This window comes from Podarcis pityusensis, assembly GCF_964106645.2.
Source record: "Podarcis pityusensis genome assembly, chromosome: 5".
NCBI classification, from domain to species: Eukaryota; Metazoa; Chordata; class Lepidosauria; order Squamata; family Lacertidae; genus Podarcis; species Podarcis pityusensis.
Window position 1 is genome coordinate 74,713,670 of NC_138032.1, and position 18,258 is coordinate 74,731,927.

The window sequence follows — 18,258 nt, forward strand, 5'->3', positions numbered from 1 at the left end:
CGGCACCCTGAAACCAACGGGCAGGCGGAAAGAGCAAACGGGGTCCTCCAGCAATACCTGAGGTGTTATGTCAATGACAGAGAGAATGACTGGGTAGAAAAGTTGGCGCTGGCGGAATTTGCCTACAACAATGCCGAGAATGTGTCCACAGGGATGAGCCCCTTCTTGGCTAATTATGGGTGTCATCCCAGGGCTTTCCCAGGGGGAGAAGGGGAGAGATGGGGTGTCCCGGCAGCCGAGCATTTTGTAGAAGAAATGGAAGCAATCCATCGTCAGCTCCAACTCAACTTAGAAAGGGCGAAGGAAGAATACAAGAGGCAGGCAGACAAGAACCGAAGGGAAGGTGAAACCATAAGGGTGGGAGATAGGGTGTGGCTGTCAACCCAAGGGTTGCCGTTCAAAGGAGGTTGTAAGAAATTAAGACCCAGGAGATTGGGTCCCTTTGAGGTCATTCAACAGGTCAACCCAGTGGCTTTCAGGCTCCGGTTACCCGACCACATGAAACTGCACCCAGTATTTCACAGGTCGTTACTGTCACCGTATGAGGGGGGACGAGAAGGGATGGCCACTCGGGGACCGGTCATAGAAGAAAGGGAATGCAGCAGCCATGTGGCAGAAATCCTCGACGCCAGATGGAAGGGGGATCAGGTGGAGTATTTGGTAGCGTGGGAAGGAGAACCGGAGTCAGAAAACACTTGGGTAATGGCAGAAGATATCAATGACGAGGTATTGATAGAAACGTTCCATCAAAGGTTCCCAAGGAAACCTCAGCCTGTGGAGAGGTTCCGGAGGGAATACTTTGGGACCACCGATGAGGAGGAGGAGTTGGAAGGATTCTCGGAATCGGAAGGGGAAGGGGAGATGGACTCTGAGGAGGAGGAGTACTTCGAGACCAGGAACCGCAACAGGTGGAGAGAAGTGTTCGGGACATCGGAAGATGAAGGAAGTTCATTCCGGGGTTTTGCCTCCTCACCGCCCGTAGAGGAGGGGGCGAGAGGGGATGAAGGGGGCCCTGGAGGGGAGGTGGATGTCAGGGAACTGCCATCGGAAGGAAGGGAAGTGAAAGGGCTCACACAGGTTGGGAGAGACTCAGCAGCTGAAGAGGGAACCAGTAGGGGGAGAGGAGCTGAGCTGAGGGAAAGGGAGCTGGAGGGATGGCTCAGAGACACTTCCAGCGAAAACAGTGGGGAGGTTTCAGGACCTCCTGTAGGGACACCCACTCCTCGCCGGAAACTGTCACGCAGAGAGTCCAGAAGACGTGTTTCCGTTAAGGAGCTTTTATGTTGGAAGCGATTCCGAAAGCAACCACTGTCGGAATCTGCCAGCGACTGACGGAGCCATGTTTAAGGGGCTCCGTTACAGACAGAGGTTTGCAAACTTGACCAAACTCTGAGGGACTAGGATTTTACACACAAGCAGCTCATCGTCCCATCACAGCTAGTAACCATTGATAGCCTTGTCTCCCATCAATTTGTCTTTTTAAATAATCCAAATCAGGGGCCATTGGTACACCTTATGGGAGCAGGTCCTACAGTTTAACTATGAGCTGTGTGGAGTACTTCCTTATGTTGTAAGCCAAAAATGGCTTATCTTCTGAGTTTACTCCAATAAAACTCAGAGATGAGGAGTTAGGAGTCCATTGTTGTTTATTGCTAGGCAGTAGGTTACAGTTTCAAATTGTTTCGCAAAACTACAACCACACCCAGGGGTCCAGGCAGTGGTATTTATAACATTTCAAACAAAGGATTTCAATTTTCACCGATCATGTACATCATTACCTCATTTCATGTTTAATACACATGCGCAATAAGCATTGCTAACTAAGCTTTGATTCTCACTGTGATCTGTTACATTGTGTTAGTGTGCATGTTGGGAACCTGTGTTACGCGTAGCCATTTGCACCATGGATCAACTTATGTTCTAGTTTATGAGCTTTATCTTTGGGATTAACATATTAGCTGTACTTCTGCCCCAGTGGGGGTGGCAACTTGCAAAATTGTCAGTTTCATAAAGCAACAGGTTATCATAACTTCTGTATTAGAAGCACACTCAAGAATTTATAGGGGTTCATGTTATCACATTCATTATGGCCCTTTGGACCACCACCACATTCCCCCCTTTCAAGCTAAAAGGTGAGAGATTACTCGCACCGTTCAGCTTGACCCTTAGGTAACTCATTCAGCTAGACCCTCAGGTAACTCACTTTGACCCTCCTGAGGCAGTTGGTGGTATTGCAAAAGTAACTGCTTTGGGGCTATGTTTTTAGGCTATATTGGAAAGGATTTATATACAGATTGTCACCTAAGTTTGGTACAGGGTTGGCACCGTTCCATTTAGCCAATAAGACCAGTGCCAGTCCCTCTACTAACATCCCAAAATGTATATAATTACCATTGCCCTATTTGAATGCGGACGCTAATAATAAGGGAGTGTTTTTAGATTTGGAGGTTAAGGTTGAAGAATCCTCAAGCTTCCCCTTCTGCGTAGAGCAAACCAGCTTCCAGAGAGTGGTTGCAGCACAGGGCCGTTATCTCATTGTCTGTGGCCAGGCTCTGTTACTAGGTAGAGCCTGACGCAGGGGTCCTGTTGGTACAAAGTCAATTCTAAGTCAGAGTCTTGGTCCTAAGCACATGTCCTGGTGCCTACAGACCAAACAACCAAACCACATTAATGTATTGCTCCAGTTGGTAAAAATGCTAGGGGACCATGTTCTTGAGCATGTTCACCCCAGTGCCCACCCCCCAGCCTCCAATAGCAGATCCTTTTCTCCCTTTTTCTTTTTGTCTCAAATTGAAAGGTAACTGTTCATATAAGAAAAGCCCAGCAGCAGCTGCTTGCAAAATAGGATGGCTTACAGCATACTTAACATTGTGCCATATTCTGATGAACCTTGATACATATGCCATAAAAAACAAAAAATATTGCATTATTAAATAGGTAATTGGAGCCATTATCTCTTAGGTGCTGTCAGTCAGTGGCAAACCATTAGTTCTAGAAATTACAGTGTTTTGATATACGCCCATGGAATGTTCTAGAGAAGCCCTTTGTCTTGTTTATTTTTCACTACAGATTACTGTGCTGTGCACTGCAATAAACAACTGCAGGCACCTCCATCTTTCCCTTCTAGTTACTCAGAATGCATTGCCGCTATGTGCAATCATTAGAACCAGTGGTTGACAAGAATGGAAGAAACAGATAGCTTCATTTTCTGCACAAAAGCAAAGATAAAAAGCCAGTTCAAGCCTGGACTTTTTACTGTCACAAGTCTTTTTCTTTTATTATCATGGTGACCGGGTAAGGCACACTCAGTTCAAGCCTTCAGAGATCTATCTGCTTTACAGCCAGACAGAGAAGCTCTTGACATTTTTTCCTCTCTTTCACTGCCAGGAGCAAAACATGGCATTTACCCCAAGAGTTCTCAAACCATTATATTTAGCCCTTCCTATTGCAATAAAAGCATTTGGGGTTCCTGGCAAATAAGAGAAAACAAATATGAACAGGTTGTTGTCTGGCCCTAGGGATGTGCATATCACATGCACATGCACATGCACATGCACAGAAGGATGGATGTTAGGGAGGAACTCATGTGAGGAACTCTGCTTTACTTAAAGGCTTGCAGAGAAAAACCCCAGCATTCTAGCTTGGACACTCCACCCTCTGGCATTGCCATGATTAGGAAGAGCAGTGAGATTTCTGGCCTTTTGTCCCAATTGTAAGGCACTGGGGTTGGGGAGTAAAACACTCCCCGCTCCCAGCAACTGAGGAGGGGTGGGTTACATTGTAGGAGTATTTTATTTGGTCCCTATAATGGGCTGTCATAACCATTGTGCTCTTGCTGAGAGAAGCCTGTGTGACCCTTCAAGCCAGGCTAAGGGGGAAGGGATGTCCTGAGGCTGTGTCCTTAATTTAGACTTCCATAAATAACTCTTGTGCAAAGCCCTGACCCTTCGAGGCTTGAAAAACACACCTTAATCGTTTGTAGTCAGGCTGTGAATGAGTTCAGTTGCAATGGGATTCTGCATCCATGTTTCTAACGCCTTCCAACTACTCCACTTTTGCGCATGTATAATTTTGGTGCTGTTTCTAATACCCTTTCCCTCTCCACCTCTTCGTGAGCTGGCAGTGGGGAACGAGCCTCTTAAGGGAACTTAGCTGTACCTCTGTTGAAACACCTGGTACACATTTGTGTTTGGAGGTTTCATCCATCATACAGGCAGGTCTCTGCCCCCTGTTGTGCAGTCTCTTATTCCTCCCCCTCCTCTGTGCACAACGGTGATGCAAATACCCAGAATGCCTGTCATTAAACTTTTAGGACTCCCTGCCCAGAACAATATATGTGCACGTCTCCATGACTGGCTAAGTCAAGGAAATTCCTCAATGCCGCCAACGTCTTCTCAAAGCCCTTCCTGACCCTTTTCTCCTCCTACATGTCCCTGAGCTCCAGGGGTCATTGGCTGGTCTACCTGTCTCTTTCTAGCAGAGTGAGTGGCGTTAAGACACGTTCTGTGTGGTATCACAGGACAAACTGCTTCTGGCCACAGTTCTCAAATAACTTCAGTAGGAACCGTTTCAGCGTGGAACTGAATGCTTAAAAGCAGCACGGCCCTTCTATGGAAAACGGCAGCTCTGGACCAAATCAAACCCCCTCTGTGGTTTTGCAAAATCTGGCAGAATTTAACCTGTGACCTGTAGTCATTAAATAGTGTGGCAGCTGACAAAATGTGGAGAAAGTTGAGACACCCAGATACTGCATTGTTTGTATAATATATTATGGAGCAGGAGGATGGAACTCAACAGGGAAATGCCATTTTCAACAGCAGCCTTGCATTTCTTGTGGCATGTAGTTCTTTCCTTGGAATAACCAGTTTGGGGAGTTCCATCATATATCTTTATTCTTGTCAACAATCACTGAGACTTGGGCATCTTTTGTGATCATTTCCCTTCAACCCTCCACTATTAAAATAGTGGCATTTTGTAGGGCTGTTGTGAGAATAAAAGTGGAGGGCAGACAGTGTGTAGGAATAGTAGACAAGAACCTAAGCACTTTTGCAGAGTGGTTTATATGATAGTGTGTTATGCGCATTCTTATTTAGAATTGCTCCTGTTTTTCACAGTCCATCTACTGTGAAATGCCCGACAAAAAATAGCATGAACTCCAGTCACCTACTCAGTGTACCAATTAATGTGATGAAATCACATCATTACACACCCCTGTATCATTTTTAAAGTTAAACTAGAAAGGCTCTAACTTTGAATTTGTGCTTCATTTCCCCCCTTTTGTAAACTGACTGAAGTTTTCATTTTGGATTAAAACATCATTTCCTGCAGCATGTGCATTAAGTAATGATTCAGTAGATGCAGATAATTTTGGAGTAAAGTCTTGTGGCTTTGCCCAATTTTGGCCAACACTGCTGTGTGGCATAGAAAAATGGTCTACAAATAGGTAAGATTTAAATAGACTGAGTTCCCCACAATGCTTCACGTTTATGAAATAAGATGCATTTTCTTTTTTCTTTATTTTACACCCCACCCCTCCTTTTGAGCATCTTGGTTTAATTTGGAGAGTGGTTATGGGGTTTGCAAATGAATTTGACACACATAAAACTTGACAAGCAAAAAAAAAGCAGGGGGTGACCCTTTGCTTTCTGTGGTATCTAAATCTATCTGAAGTAACATCCTATCTCACCGCCAAGTGCTGCCATCTCTGATTAACTCTTCTTTGGTTGTGCATTTGGGTAACCTCACTGTGTAGCTGAATCAATAACAGCAATTCAATCTGCTGATGCCATATTCTCCAGACTATAAAAATTTCCCCTTGAGAGTGCACTGGCCAAGCTAAACCCCTGGGGAGAGGTAAAGTAGCTCCTGAAGGTGACCTAACCCTGATCTTTCCTCATTTAAGTCCATGTATATATTTACCACATGTGTGTACCACCCTCCTTTAAAGGGTGGAGTCAATTGGATTTTTTCCCATTTTGCTTAATCGTAGTTCAGTGATGGAGCACGTGTTTTGCATGTAGAAGTTCTCAAGTTCTCAAGTTTCAATCCTTGGCATTTCCAGTTAGCAAATGCTCAGGGAAGAGGGATCTGAGTGATCCTCTGTTTGAGCCCTTGGAGAGCCACTGGCACCTGGAGTAGTCAGTTTTTAGTTAGATGGACTGGTATGAGACTCAACCATGTGGACGCAGGCTTTAGAGTCAAACTTGGGTTTCCCAAACTTCGATCATCAGCTGTTTTTGGACTACAACTCCCACCATCCCTGACTGCTGGTCCTTGTAGTTAGGGGTGATGGGAGTTGTCGTACAAAAACAGCTGGTGACCTAAGTTTGGGAAACCCTGCTTTAGACTATGGATTGGCCAAATAGATAAATCACCCAGCACACATCATTCCTGTCCAAGAGCCACTGTTTCTCTTCTACTAGTTTCTAATCTTCAGTGTTTTCAGACTCTGCTGATACTGGTGCATAGGATGATTTGAGGGGAGAGTATTTCTATACAACTTGATAAGCATACAGATGTATAACCCGGGGTGGGGTGGGAAACACTGCATTTACAGTACTTGGGACTCCTATGCTATGCAGGCTTACTCAGGATCAAGTCTAATTTGGTTCAACTGGACTTTCATGTAGGCGTGTATTTGGATTACAAGCTTGCTCATAACCAGAAGTCGTCAACTGAATTTGTGCCAGCTGATGTATTGTCACTTGTTGCACTTCTGATAAGCTGGCTTTGGATGAGTGTTGCACATGGTGCTTTTAAATTTTTTTGAAACAGTTGTCTTTAAATGGCTTGGGCTTCTCATTTTAGGAAAAATAATAATCAATTTGTGCTGTGGCAACTATTGCACCTTGTGTTATGTGTTGTTGTTGTCTTTAAAACTAAACATGGACACATATTTTTATTTTGCTATTTTTAAAGCCTCTGTGTGACAAATGAAAATAAATCCAGAACAGGAGTATGTGTGTGTGTGCACGCGCATGCTCATGTGCACAAAGGAAATCAGACATTTCTGAATTCATTCCCATTTCTGACATTGTTAGACAAAAATTACAGCTCTTATCTATGCTGTGTAACCATGGCTACCATGTGATTACTTTCAGCAGAGAATTATGTACGAGTATAGGAGACAGTGGCCTTGTTTCAGCCTAGACCATATGCATTTGGCTGATAACTATGTTAATTGACTGCAATCCTTATCAAGGTTGCACATTGGGGTCTTTTAAACAGGCTGAGATTTAAATCTCTACGTCGTTTCCCATTCTTATATGGAACAAACATAGCTGCTTTTTGCTTAAATTGTACATTGTACATTATACAGTCAAATGAGACGTGTGTATACATGGACATGCGCCTTCCAATCGAGCACACCATTTCCCATATTTATAAGAGCAGAAGTGTTTGTTGTCAGAAACACAGTGTTGCACTGGAAGAAGCAGTTGTGTGTCAATCCCACAACTGTCCATAATGTGCAGCTCAACTTACTAGGTGTCACAGAACCACATATCGCTGCCACCCACTGTAGAACACAGAGTCAATAACTTTCATAGCAAGGATCACCACCACTGGCAAATATGTTTGCAGGGAGGAAGGGGTTAAGGTCAGTGCCTGGTAGTGGCAGCAAGGAGCCATTCTGAGCAGCACTTCAACTGACTGGGTCCTATGAAATTGTGTGCATGTACCAGCTTTGAAGCTCAGTGCTCTTCTTAATTTGCCTCCTTTGGAGTGGTCATTGTGATAGCAAGGGCTGGGAGTGCTGGCCGTTCGTTAGAACCAAAAGAGAAACTAAGACCTTTAATTTGTCAGTTGGACAACATTCATAGAAGCCATTTTGAGCAAATGGCAAGAAGCCCACGTATAATGGATGTTGCGCTGGGAGAGCTGAGAAGCCGCCTTCTGTAAATCTGACTCTGAAAGCCTGTATTTCATGAATCTGGACCATTAAGTGCAGCCTAGTTGCATATGAGCATGACTATTTTGCTTTAGAGTTTGATTTTCACTTGTTTGTTGCGTATGTGATCTATCTATCTATCATCTATCTCTATCTCCGTTCCTCACCCTCAGTCATTTTTTTCCTGGCACTCTAAGACCCCACCAATTTTGGCAGCAGCAAAAGTGGGGGAAAGATAGACCCAATGATTTTTTTTGGGGGGGGTGAACCTCAGCAGCCTGATGGGATGTAAATCCCATCAGTCCCCCTTATAGTAGACTGAAGCAATATGTAAATAAAAAATTACATCTGCCAGCCAATTTGTTATTTCAAAGCAAATGCCAATAAAAAGAAAACATAAAGATCATTGGCAATTCTGTTTGATACATGATGTGTTTTGTTTCTCTCACAATGCTCAACTGTAAAAATGGCTCAAATATTCAAAAATCATTTGTACCTGAGCATGTTGGATTGTGGCAGTGCAGAAAAGAAAAACTGTGTGCAATTTAGTGTTTGTTCTGTGTAAAACTAACAAACACTACACCATCAAAATTGTTGAACCTGAGGGAAGAAACAAAATAAATAAATAAATAAATAAATAAGTAGTTGAACCCGTTGGTCCAACCCCCACCTCAAGCCCCATATTCTACAGTTGGAGGGGGGATGTGCTAAGCATGCTTGAGGTGTTGTTCTTCTGTGGATTTCAATACAAACTGACCTGTACCTCCCAGTTTTGGCAAATAAAACACTGGGTTGAAAAAGAAAGAAATGAGATAAGGTCTGGGGACAGGATGAGAAAGTTGGTTCAGAACAGAAAAGTTAGAGAGACGTTTTAGAATGTGAAAAGGGGAAGTTGGCCATCTTAATTAGATTTAAGAGGAAACGTTTCCGAGCACAATTCAAAGTGTTGGTGCTGACCTTTAAAGCCCTAAACGGCCTCGGTTCAGTATACCTAAAGGAGCATCTCCACCTCCATCATTCTGCCCGGACACTGAGGTCCAGCGCCGAGGGCCTTCTGGTGGTTTCCTCGCTGAGAGAAGCCACCCTCACCACCATCACTGCTGCTTGTTGCTATCACTCTGAACAGTCACTTACCTTGGCCCCCTCCTCCTTGTAAAATGTTTATCCAGAGGTAGTGGCACTTCTTATGGAAGCTGAGGCGACACTTAGCTCCATTCTGTGGTGGGTGGCAACATCCCCCAAGAGGCAATTGTCTGATGTCATCACACATGGCATCTTGTGGACTCTACCCTTGCAGCCATCCACTGTAGAATGAACCAGCTTGGTTCCCATAGTAACCATATATGTGTCACCGCATATTCGCAGGGAAGAGAGGGTTCAGGGGAGGGACAGGCAATGGCAGCAAACAGCCATACTGCATGGTGACTGTGATGGGAGCAGCAGCACTTGGCAATGGACCAAGTTGACAGAGGGCCTGCCAGTGGCACCAGGCCAAGGACCCACTAAAGACTGTCACTGGCCCTAATAGATTTTATTTGTTGAATAGTAATCTCGATTTAAAGGCTGATTCAGCATTCCACACTAATAATAAAAGAGTCCAGAAGGAACAGTAGGCCCTGTGGCACATTAATACAATTTCAGAACGGCCATCAGACGACTCGATGATGAATGCTTGGGAAATGATTACAGAATTGCTCTATATGCAGATAATGTTCCCCATTGCCCAGACAGCCTGAGGCAAGTCTATTAATTAAATTAATGGAAATGTTGGAAGAGTACAGTAGTTGGTTATGAAGTTAACACAAGAAAGTTGGGCATAATCCAATATTATCAATAAAGAGAGGAAACAATATACAATAAAAAGTGAAAATACATTAAATACCCATATACAGTGGTACCTCAGGTTAAGTACTTAATTCGTTCCGGAGGTCCGTTCTTAACCTGAAACTGTTCTTAACCTGAAGCACCACTTTAGCTAATGGGGCCTCCTGCTGCCGCCGCGCCGCTGGAGCACGATTTCTGTTCTTATCCTGAAGCAAAGTTCTTAACCTGAAGCACTATTTCTGGGTTAGCGGAGTGTGTAACCTGAAGCGTATGTAACCTGAAACGATTGTAACCCGAGGTACCACTGTAACAACATTTCAGGAGATATGAACAGTTTGGTTAAATGTAACCATTTGGTTAAATATTTGATTAGACATGCTGCCATGCAGAATAGCAAAAAGTTTCTATGAAAGGTCTACATTAAAGATCTCATGGATGGAAAATTCTTTATGGTGGGAACAATTGTTTTGAACAAATGCTTGCTTTTTACTTCACAATGACAGTTAAGATCCCATAAGAAATACAGGACATCATTAACTGTTTTTTCCAGAACAATATGATTCCTGGAATTAAATAATGAATTATGCAACAACAACAAAATACTAATGAAGTAAGGCTAGCTAGCAGTTCAAAATCAAATTAAATATTCATGGTGTTATATTGACTTCTGTCTGCATGTGGTAGCAAAGGCTGTTAAGTCATGCTGGGCTACTGAACAGAAGGCCCTATAGCAAAATAAGAGGGGCAGACAGAGGAGCAATGTCAAACTTAATTTAATACAAAATGCCAGATTAAGTAATATGAGATAAAGATAGCAATAATCTAGGTCCCACCAGTCTCCTTTGTGTATGTGGTTTTGTATCATCAAGCCTTTCTGATGGCTCAAATAGTTATTAATGTTGATGGGAAAGAGCAAATGCAGTTAGAGTTTGTGATTTGCATTTGTTAATTCCCCCCCGACTTTTAACAAATTAAGCAATAATATACAAACCCTTTCTCTAGCCTCCTTGCCGCCTCCCCAAGTAGCACATTTTCAATATTTACTAGTCAGGAATTTTGTGGCAAAAGTGTCAGTAATTTGCCTGTGCTGGGGCAGGGGGGAGGGAGAGAGATCTTGCCAACATGGAAAATCTGGTTTCTTTTTTAAATGATCATATCACAGGAACATTGGAAACTGCCTTCCACTGAGTCAGTTCATTGGTCTGTCGAGCTCAGTATTTATTTACAACAGTGGTATGAAACTTGTGGTCCTTCAAATGCTGCTGCACTCCATCTTCCACCAACCCCCAGCAGGATGACAGGTGGTCTGGAATGATGTGAGTTAGAATCCAGCAACACCTGGAGAGCCACAGGTTGTCTACCTCTAGTCTACAGTTTGCAGTGACTGGCAGTGGCTCTATCGGGTTTTAGAACAGGGGTCTTTCCCAGCCTACTCAGAGATGTCAGAGATGAACCTGGGACCTTGTGCTCCACCTCTGAGCTACAGCTTTCCCATTTCTCGGTGTCTATGCAGCATAGTAATGATAAATCCCAAAGAAAATTAAGCAATTACTTGCAGGTGGCGATATCTGTTGGGTAAGGGAATTATGTTGGGCAGATCTATCAATAAACGTTAGGGTTGCAGTTGAAATGTGGCAGGATTGTTTTAACCAAATCTTGTTCAAATTGCATTACATGCCAGCGAGAATTAAGGAAATTATTTAGTGCTGCTTTCATGGAGATGTTAAAGATGTGATGCATATTAAACGGGGGTTTTGTGTGTGTGTCATATTTGGTGTTAATGTAAAACGATGCACACTTTTTTTGTTTGAGACATTGTGAATAGTTAAGATATTGTGGGTGATATACTTTGTCCTACACCACAGGCTCTGTTTCTAAATGAGAAGTAGAAATAGAAGTAGGTAATTTATTAGTGCTTGCTGAAATGATACAGCAAAGTACCAGAAGTGTTCTTTTGAAAGAAAAAAAAACAATATCTGTGGAAGAATGGTGTGGGAAGGTGTGGAATGTTATGATTATGTGTAAATTAACTTCCCTGTTTAAGGCAAGATCTGTCAGTGTTATTGCCAGGACTACATTTTTAAAGGCCTGGGGGAAAACACACTCATGTGAAAATGTGGACATGCAGTTATTGTCAGTATTGTTAAGTAAATAACATTTATGCATTACAGGCACAGTGGGGTTGTTTGTTGTATATTTGTACATTTAGATTGTTTTTATTACCTAAAGTGGGGTGGGGGGTGAAAATGTGATGGCTGCTTGGGTAGTATTGCTTTGTGCTTCCTGTAGAATGCTGCATTCTGGTTCCTGCTTGGAGATGCCTGCAGTTGCTGTACATTGCCAGTAGGAGAAGTTGGCCATGTGATTAACTTACAGATAGGTAGCCGTGTTGGTCTGCCATAGTCAAAATAAAAAAAATCCTTCCAGTAGCACCTTTAAGACCAACTAAGTTAGTTCTTGGTATGAGCTTTCGTGTGCAAGCACACTTCTTCAGATACACTGAAACAGAAGTTGCCAGATCCTTCTATATAGTGAGAAGGTGGGGAGGGGTATTACTCAGAAGGGTGGTGGGAATGGGAGATTGGCAGATAGCTGAGATGAGCCTGCTGACGACTCTTAACGACTGTAATAGGTCTTACAGGAAAAGGCAAGGGGTGAGAAGGTGAGAAATGGCTTAGTCATGTATAATGGGATAAGAATCCAATGTCTTTGTTCAAACCAGGTCTCTCCATGGTTTTAAGTTTGGTAATGAGTTGCAATTCAGCAGCTTCTCTTTCCAGTCTATTTCTGAAATTCCTTTGTAGTAAAACAGCTTTGTTTGATTCTTATCCCATTATACATGACTAAGCCATTTCTCACCTTCTCACCCCTTGCCTTTTCCTGTAAGACCTATTACAGTCGTTAAGAGTCGTCAGCAGGCTCATCTCAGCTATCTGCCAATCTCCCATTCCCACCACCCTTCTGAGTAATACCCCTCCCCACCTTCTCACTATATAGAAGGATCTGGCAACTTCTGTTTCAGTGTATCTGAAGAAGTGTGCTTGCACACGAAAGCTCATACCAAGAACTAACTTAGTTGGTCTTAAAGGTGCTACTGGAAGGATTTTTTTTATTTTGACTATGTGATTAACTGGAAGGGGAGGGCAGTGAAGAGATTTACAAAGCAGGAGGAGGTCTCTCACTGTGTGTGTGTATACACATGCAGGGCTTGGGAACAAGGGCTTCTCCCTCCTGCCATTGCTGTCAGACAACCCCATGTCTAAAAAGATGGGTTGCCACTTGCAGAAGAACATCGTTGACTTAGATGGCAACCCTAGCCACACATTCCTGAGAGTAAGTCCTGTTGAGTACACAGATCATATGGTTGTACTGTATATCCTTAAGCCTTGAACAGATACATGCTTCCACTTTCAACTAGCATCCACAGCCTCCAGGGCAATTATTTCCACTTGTTTTAAAAATCATGAAAGTGTAACTTATCATGGAGCCCAATTCTATGCCAGATCCTGGTTTTCTTTGCATTGTAAAACTGGGAAAGTTTGCTTGAGATGAATAAGAAAACATAATTGGGAGAGCAATAACAATATTGTCAGGTCTCATTTAGTAGACCAGTGATCACTGAGTCTTCTAAGAAGGGGCTGATAAACCACAGCCCAATTGCTATCAATTGTAATACAGTGACACATGGACTCGGTTACATAAAATGTGCGATTTTGCATTGTTCGGCTGACATAGTGTCTGTGAACTCTTAAAGACTTGGGTTTCTCATAAACTGCCTAATTAGTATTTAAATTACACCCCAAGAACTCCTCTGCTTTAGCTTGAGCCTTGTATTTAAACTTTTTACTGAAATGGGGCCTTTTATGTTTGTTAGTACACAAATAGATTTCTAATTAGCCAGCACTGGAAACAGTGGGAAAAATGGTTTATTACCAGGGATGGTTTGAGGATAACATTCTCTTTTAGATAGGGGGAGGTCAATTTGATTTTCCATGACTTTGTGCAATATCACTTCTCTTTTCTTCTTTTAAAAAAATTACTTCATCAGATTCCTGTTTGTACTTGCCAGTTGGCCTTTAATCAAACAGCAGTGGTCACAAGTATGAATGATAGGCAAATCAATATTGTTGTGACCTACAACCTGTGCCATTAAATGTTTCCCATGCTTCAAACTAGGCATTGTCTTTTGATGGGGGAAGTCCAAGGACATACCATTTTCTCTCAACCAATGCTCAAAAGCCTGGAATTTCCTTCATTGAAATATTGTGGGGTACGAGAACTCTACCTTGCTAGAGTAGGTAGTTATGTACAAGGTAAACAATGCAAATATTTGCTACTGTTCCATACTGGTTCTGGAGAAGCACTTGTAACAGGCCTCAGGATGTCAAATGCAGTGTCTGCAGGACCAAGGAGAGCTCCCAGTCCTGCTTCAACTAGAACCATTGCTCAGCTGAGTGCTTAAGCACCAGAACAAATCTGATACCTTACCCTTGCTCCTCAGCTGTGTGCTGGAAGGGACCTGTTCACTTAAACTTCCCATAGCCTTTAGGATGTGTTTTCACCACCCCAGAAGGCAGGACTGGACCTACCGTTAGCAGACTAAGGTAGCTGCTTCAGGCAAATGCTTTTGGATGTCATGGAATGGTAAGAAATTATTGTTTGTTCATTATTGTTTTTTGTCAAGGAAAGGGATTTTCTACACAAGGTGACAAAATAACTTAGTCAGCTGTGGACACCATGCTCCTTGACTTGGAATGGGGTGCCGTTTGCTGCCCCACCTTAGGCAGGAAAATGTTTTGGCTTGGGAACATGGAAGTGACATTTATTGAGTTATTTCCATAATGGCTCTACACCTGATAGGTCTCAGTTCTTGTGTGTGAGAGAGATATCTATCTATCTATCTATCTATATCTATCTATCTATCTATCTATCTATCTATCTATCTATCTATGTAGCTAGCTAGCTAGCTAGCTATCATCTATCTATCTATCTATCCACTGTCCCTCTCCTTCAGCATAAAGTGACCTCTGGGTAGCTAACAAATCATTACTGTCCTCAACAGCAGCATAATGTTCTGCAGAACATCCTCTTCCTTTGTACAATGTTGCGATTTCTCAGAGTGCACATGGGGCAGCTTAAGGAATATGGGGTGTCTGAGAAAGCTTCGTCAAACTCATTCTGCTGTCTACATTTGGGGAATCTGAAGCCTTCTTCAGAAACAGGTAGTAATGGTTTCTTGCAAATATTCCACCTACCTCATATTCAGGGTATAGTTATATTGAGGATAAAATATCTTGTAATAATAGGAATGTTGTGTTCAGGAGATTTCTTTCCAGCAGTGAATAGTTTGAAACCTGTCAGGCCTTGAGAATCTAACACTCCTGTCAGCTCAAGGTAAGTTGAGTGGAAGGAAAATGTGTTAATAACCCCTTTCCAGAATATGATTTAAATATATTTATGTACGTATATTCCCCACATGAAATATGACAGAACCATTGCACTTGTTCAGTACTAATGTGACAGAGAAGAAAAAGCAATGAAGACATCTTAGCAAATGTTGGCTACTCAGATGCATTCTGATATCATTGTAACATAATAATTGCTTGGTGCACTCTAGTTAAATCATGGTTGAAATGTTTCAGACACAATGTTCTTGCAAAAAGTACATGTTGTTGTCTTTATGTGCCTTAAGTGCCTTTAAAAAATAGGGAGTCATTACAGCAACAGGATACAGACCAGATGCAACAGAAATCCTGGAGAAGTCTCTGTAGAGCCATCATTCTCTTTTTGACATACTGGCAGCAGCCGAATGTTATTAACTTATTCACATGGGAGGCCATTGACCTCTCCACACCTGGCTGTAACATCTATTCTTCATGAGAAACGCCAAATAACAGTTTGCAAAGAGATGCTTGGGAGTGCATAGGCAATACCTGCTGAAATCCCAGTAGATTTCCAGTAGTTGGGAGAACCTCAGTGCCCGGGATAGCTCCTTATGTCTCCCCTGTAAGTAGAAGAAGTAGATTCGTTTTGAGAAATACAGTGGAACCGCGACTTACATACACCTTGTCTCGCAGATGTTCCACGTTGCGTCCGTGGCAAACCCGAAAGTAAACACTGGGTTTGCCACAATTCACACATGCACAGCAATGGCTTCTGCCATCTGTGCATGTGCAGAAACGCGCTACCGCCAAATACGCACGCACAAAAGATGCCTCTTCTAGCATCCTATTTTGACCAGCTGACGGACCTCCGGAACAGATTATGTCCGTAAGTAGAGGTTCCACTGTAGTACAAGTTATATACAGTAATCTGGAAAATAAGAAAAATCCTTCCAGTAGCACCTTTAAGACCAACTAAGTTAGTTCTTGGTATGAGCTTTCGTGTGCAAGCACACTTCTTCAGATACACAAAAGCTCATACCAAGAACTAACTTAGTTGGTCTTAAAGGTGCTACTGGAAGGATTTTTTTTATTTTGACTATGGCAGACCAACACGGCTACCTATCTGTAACTGGAAAATAAGAGAAATTCAAATTTTAGGATGCAGCTATTCTTGTCATGGAACTTGGGTCACCCTGGTAGAAATCATGTGTGTGTGTGTGTTATAAGAATGATACTTACGAAGGGCAGGGGGAATGACCTGAAGTGGTGGCAGAAGTGAGGTGAAGAGCAGCAATGCAACATTACTGGAAACATTTTATTGGGAAAGGAAGGGTGGGACAAAAAGGAAATGAAGCTGATTCCTGAAATATTTTGCAATTTCATTTAAATGAACCTCAAATATTTCACTGTGTTGTGCATTGTATTTATCCATGAAGATGAAAATATGCATTGAACAAACCTGCAGATGAGAAAGAGACCAAACACCATCCTGCTTGTACATTTGTTTTTGTTTTAAAATATGTCTTTAAAACACAATCAAAGAGAAAACACTTAATTCCTCATTTCATCTAGGATCCACAGCTCCTTATTGTGAAATGAACCTGACTTTTTTTTTAAAAAAGCAGGCTGATAAAGTATGGCTGCACTTAGATGGATTTTAGATGTTGACCACCTTATATATCACTTCAATTTTCACATGTCTCCTCAATGTAGCACCTCTGAATTAAATGCCTTTTCTTCTTGCAATTTTTTCCACCTTGACATTTGGTGTTTTTTAACATTATTTTCATTTTTAATGCTTTCAAACAACTCCTTATGTGAAAATGTTAATAAGCAGGCTTGTGAGAGGGCAGTACCAGCTCAACTAGTGAACATGCCAATACTGTAAATTGTTATGGCTGTTCTACGGGGTTATACAAAATAACCTGGTAGACTGGGGTGGTAGAATTCTATATGACCACCTGAGACCACGTGGGGAAATGCCATATTTTGAATTCTCCTTTTCCCAGCTCAAAACAATACCCTATGTGTTAACACATCAAAATGAAACTGCCTCTTTGATGGTCTAGCTTATTACACAAGAGCAGGAAAAGATTTCCATCCCAGATACGTTCTAAATGGTGCTATAATCCAGTATTCTGCATACTCTTTCTTCAATATGCACAATTTACAGAATAGTATTTCTTTAACCTGAATAGCAGAATGGAAGGTGATCCAGTTCTTTAAAACCAGAAGTGCTTTGCCAGATAATTGTGTTTTGTATAGTCAGAGAGGTGCAGCTTCTGAAGGTTTTGTGGTTACCGCTTTTGTTTGGCACTTCCTTTTCTCAAAAACAAAAACCTTTTTATATTGAATCCAGTAATGCCATGAGCTACTGTTGCTGTGTAGTGCTTAATTCTTTCCAGGGCCTTATTCTGTCATGCCAGTATTAAACATTTTGAGTCGCTTTGTCTAATGTGCCAGATCTATGCTTTACAGTAAGCCTCTAAAGAGTTTCACTGAGTTTATAAAAACAAATGAGTAGAAAATGTCCCCCAGTTCTCTGAGTGTATGCTCAACATTCTTTCTAAAAATGAGACTTTTCCTACCAGTTGCCCAAAGTGTGGGTTGCCAAGGGCAGCTGTTGAATTTCTACATCCCTCTCCTTCTAGGCCACTGACCTCCTCTCTTTATTGACTCTGGGAATAGATAATTTGCTCCCATCACAGCTGGCTGTGATAGGGGAAGCTTTCCATGTGAGAAGGAGGCCTGAGGACATTGAGGGGGTAAAGCATGGCCCTTTATCCAAATGACTGAATGCATTGGAGGAAAATTTTAATATTCTGCAGAAGCTGATAAAGTTAAACAAGCAAGTGCAAGTCATTCCAATGCAGGCTTCTGGGAGGAAATGCGCAGATTGGCATCTTTAGATCCTACGGATCCCTGAACTTAGTTCATTATCATTCTTTGTTAGAAAAGAAACCAAAAACCCACCAAGCTACTAAAAGTGTTAATTAGATGTGGTTTACTGGAGCAGATTCCTAATTTTAGAAGGATTACTCTTCTGTGTTAACATGATCAAAATAGAAGAAGAAGAGGATGCTTAGACTAGCATATGCAGTGTTTACCAGTTTCAGAAGGATATACAATTAGCTTCCTCTGGTAGGAGGTCTGGCCAGTGAT

General features: G+C 42.2%; 1 protein-coding gene and 2 long non-coding RNA genes across 5 annotated transcripts in view; 1 reads left to right on the forward strand and 2 right to left on the reverse strand.

Moving 5' to 3' along the window:
• The window catches only part of ANK3 (ankyrin 3), a 393,167-nt gene that overhangs the window by 109,351 nt on the left and 265,558 nt on the right, over positions 1 to 18,258 (forward strand). The window lies entirely within an intron of this gene.
• On the reverse strand, positions 1,629 to 9,274 carry LOC308476969. Its single transcript, XR_013986295.1, has 2 exons — positions 9,023 to 9,274; positions 1,629 to 2,583 (listed from the first exon to the last, which is right to left on the reverse strand). It is a non-coding gene; the product is annotated as an uncharacterized lncRNA (long non-coding RNA).
• Positions 15,270 to 16,017, reverse strand: LOC308476954. Its single transcript, XR_013986269.1, has 2 exons — positions 15,915 to 16,017; positions 15,270 to 15,716 (listed from the first exon to the last, which is right to left on the reverse strand). It is a non-coding gene; the product is annotated as an uncharacterized lncRNA (long non-coding RNA).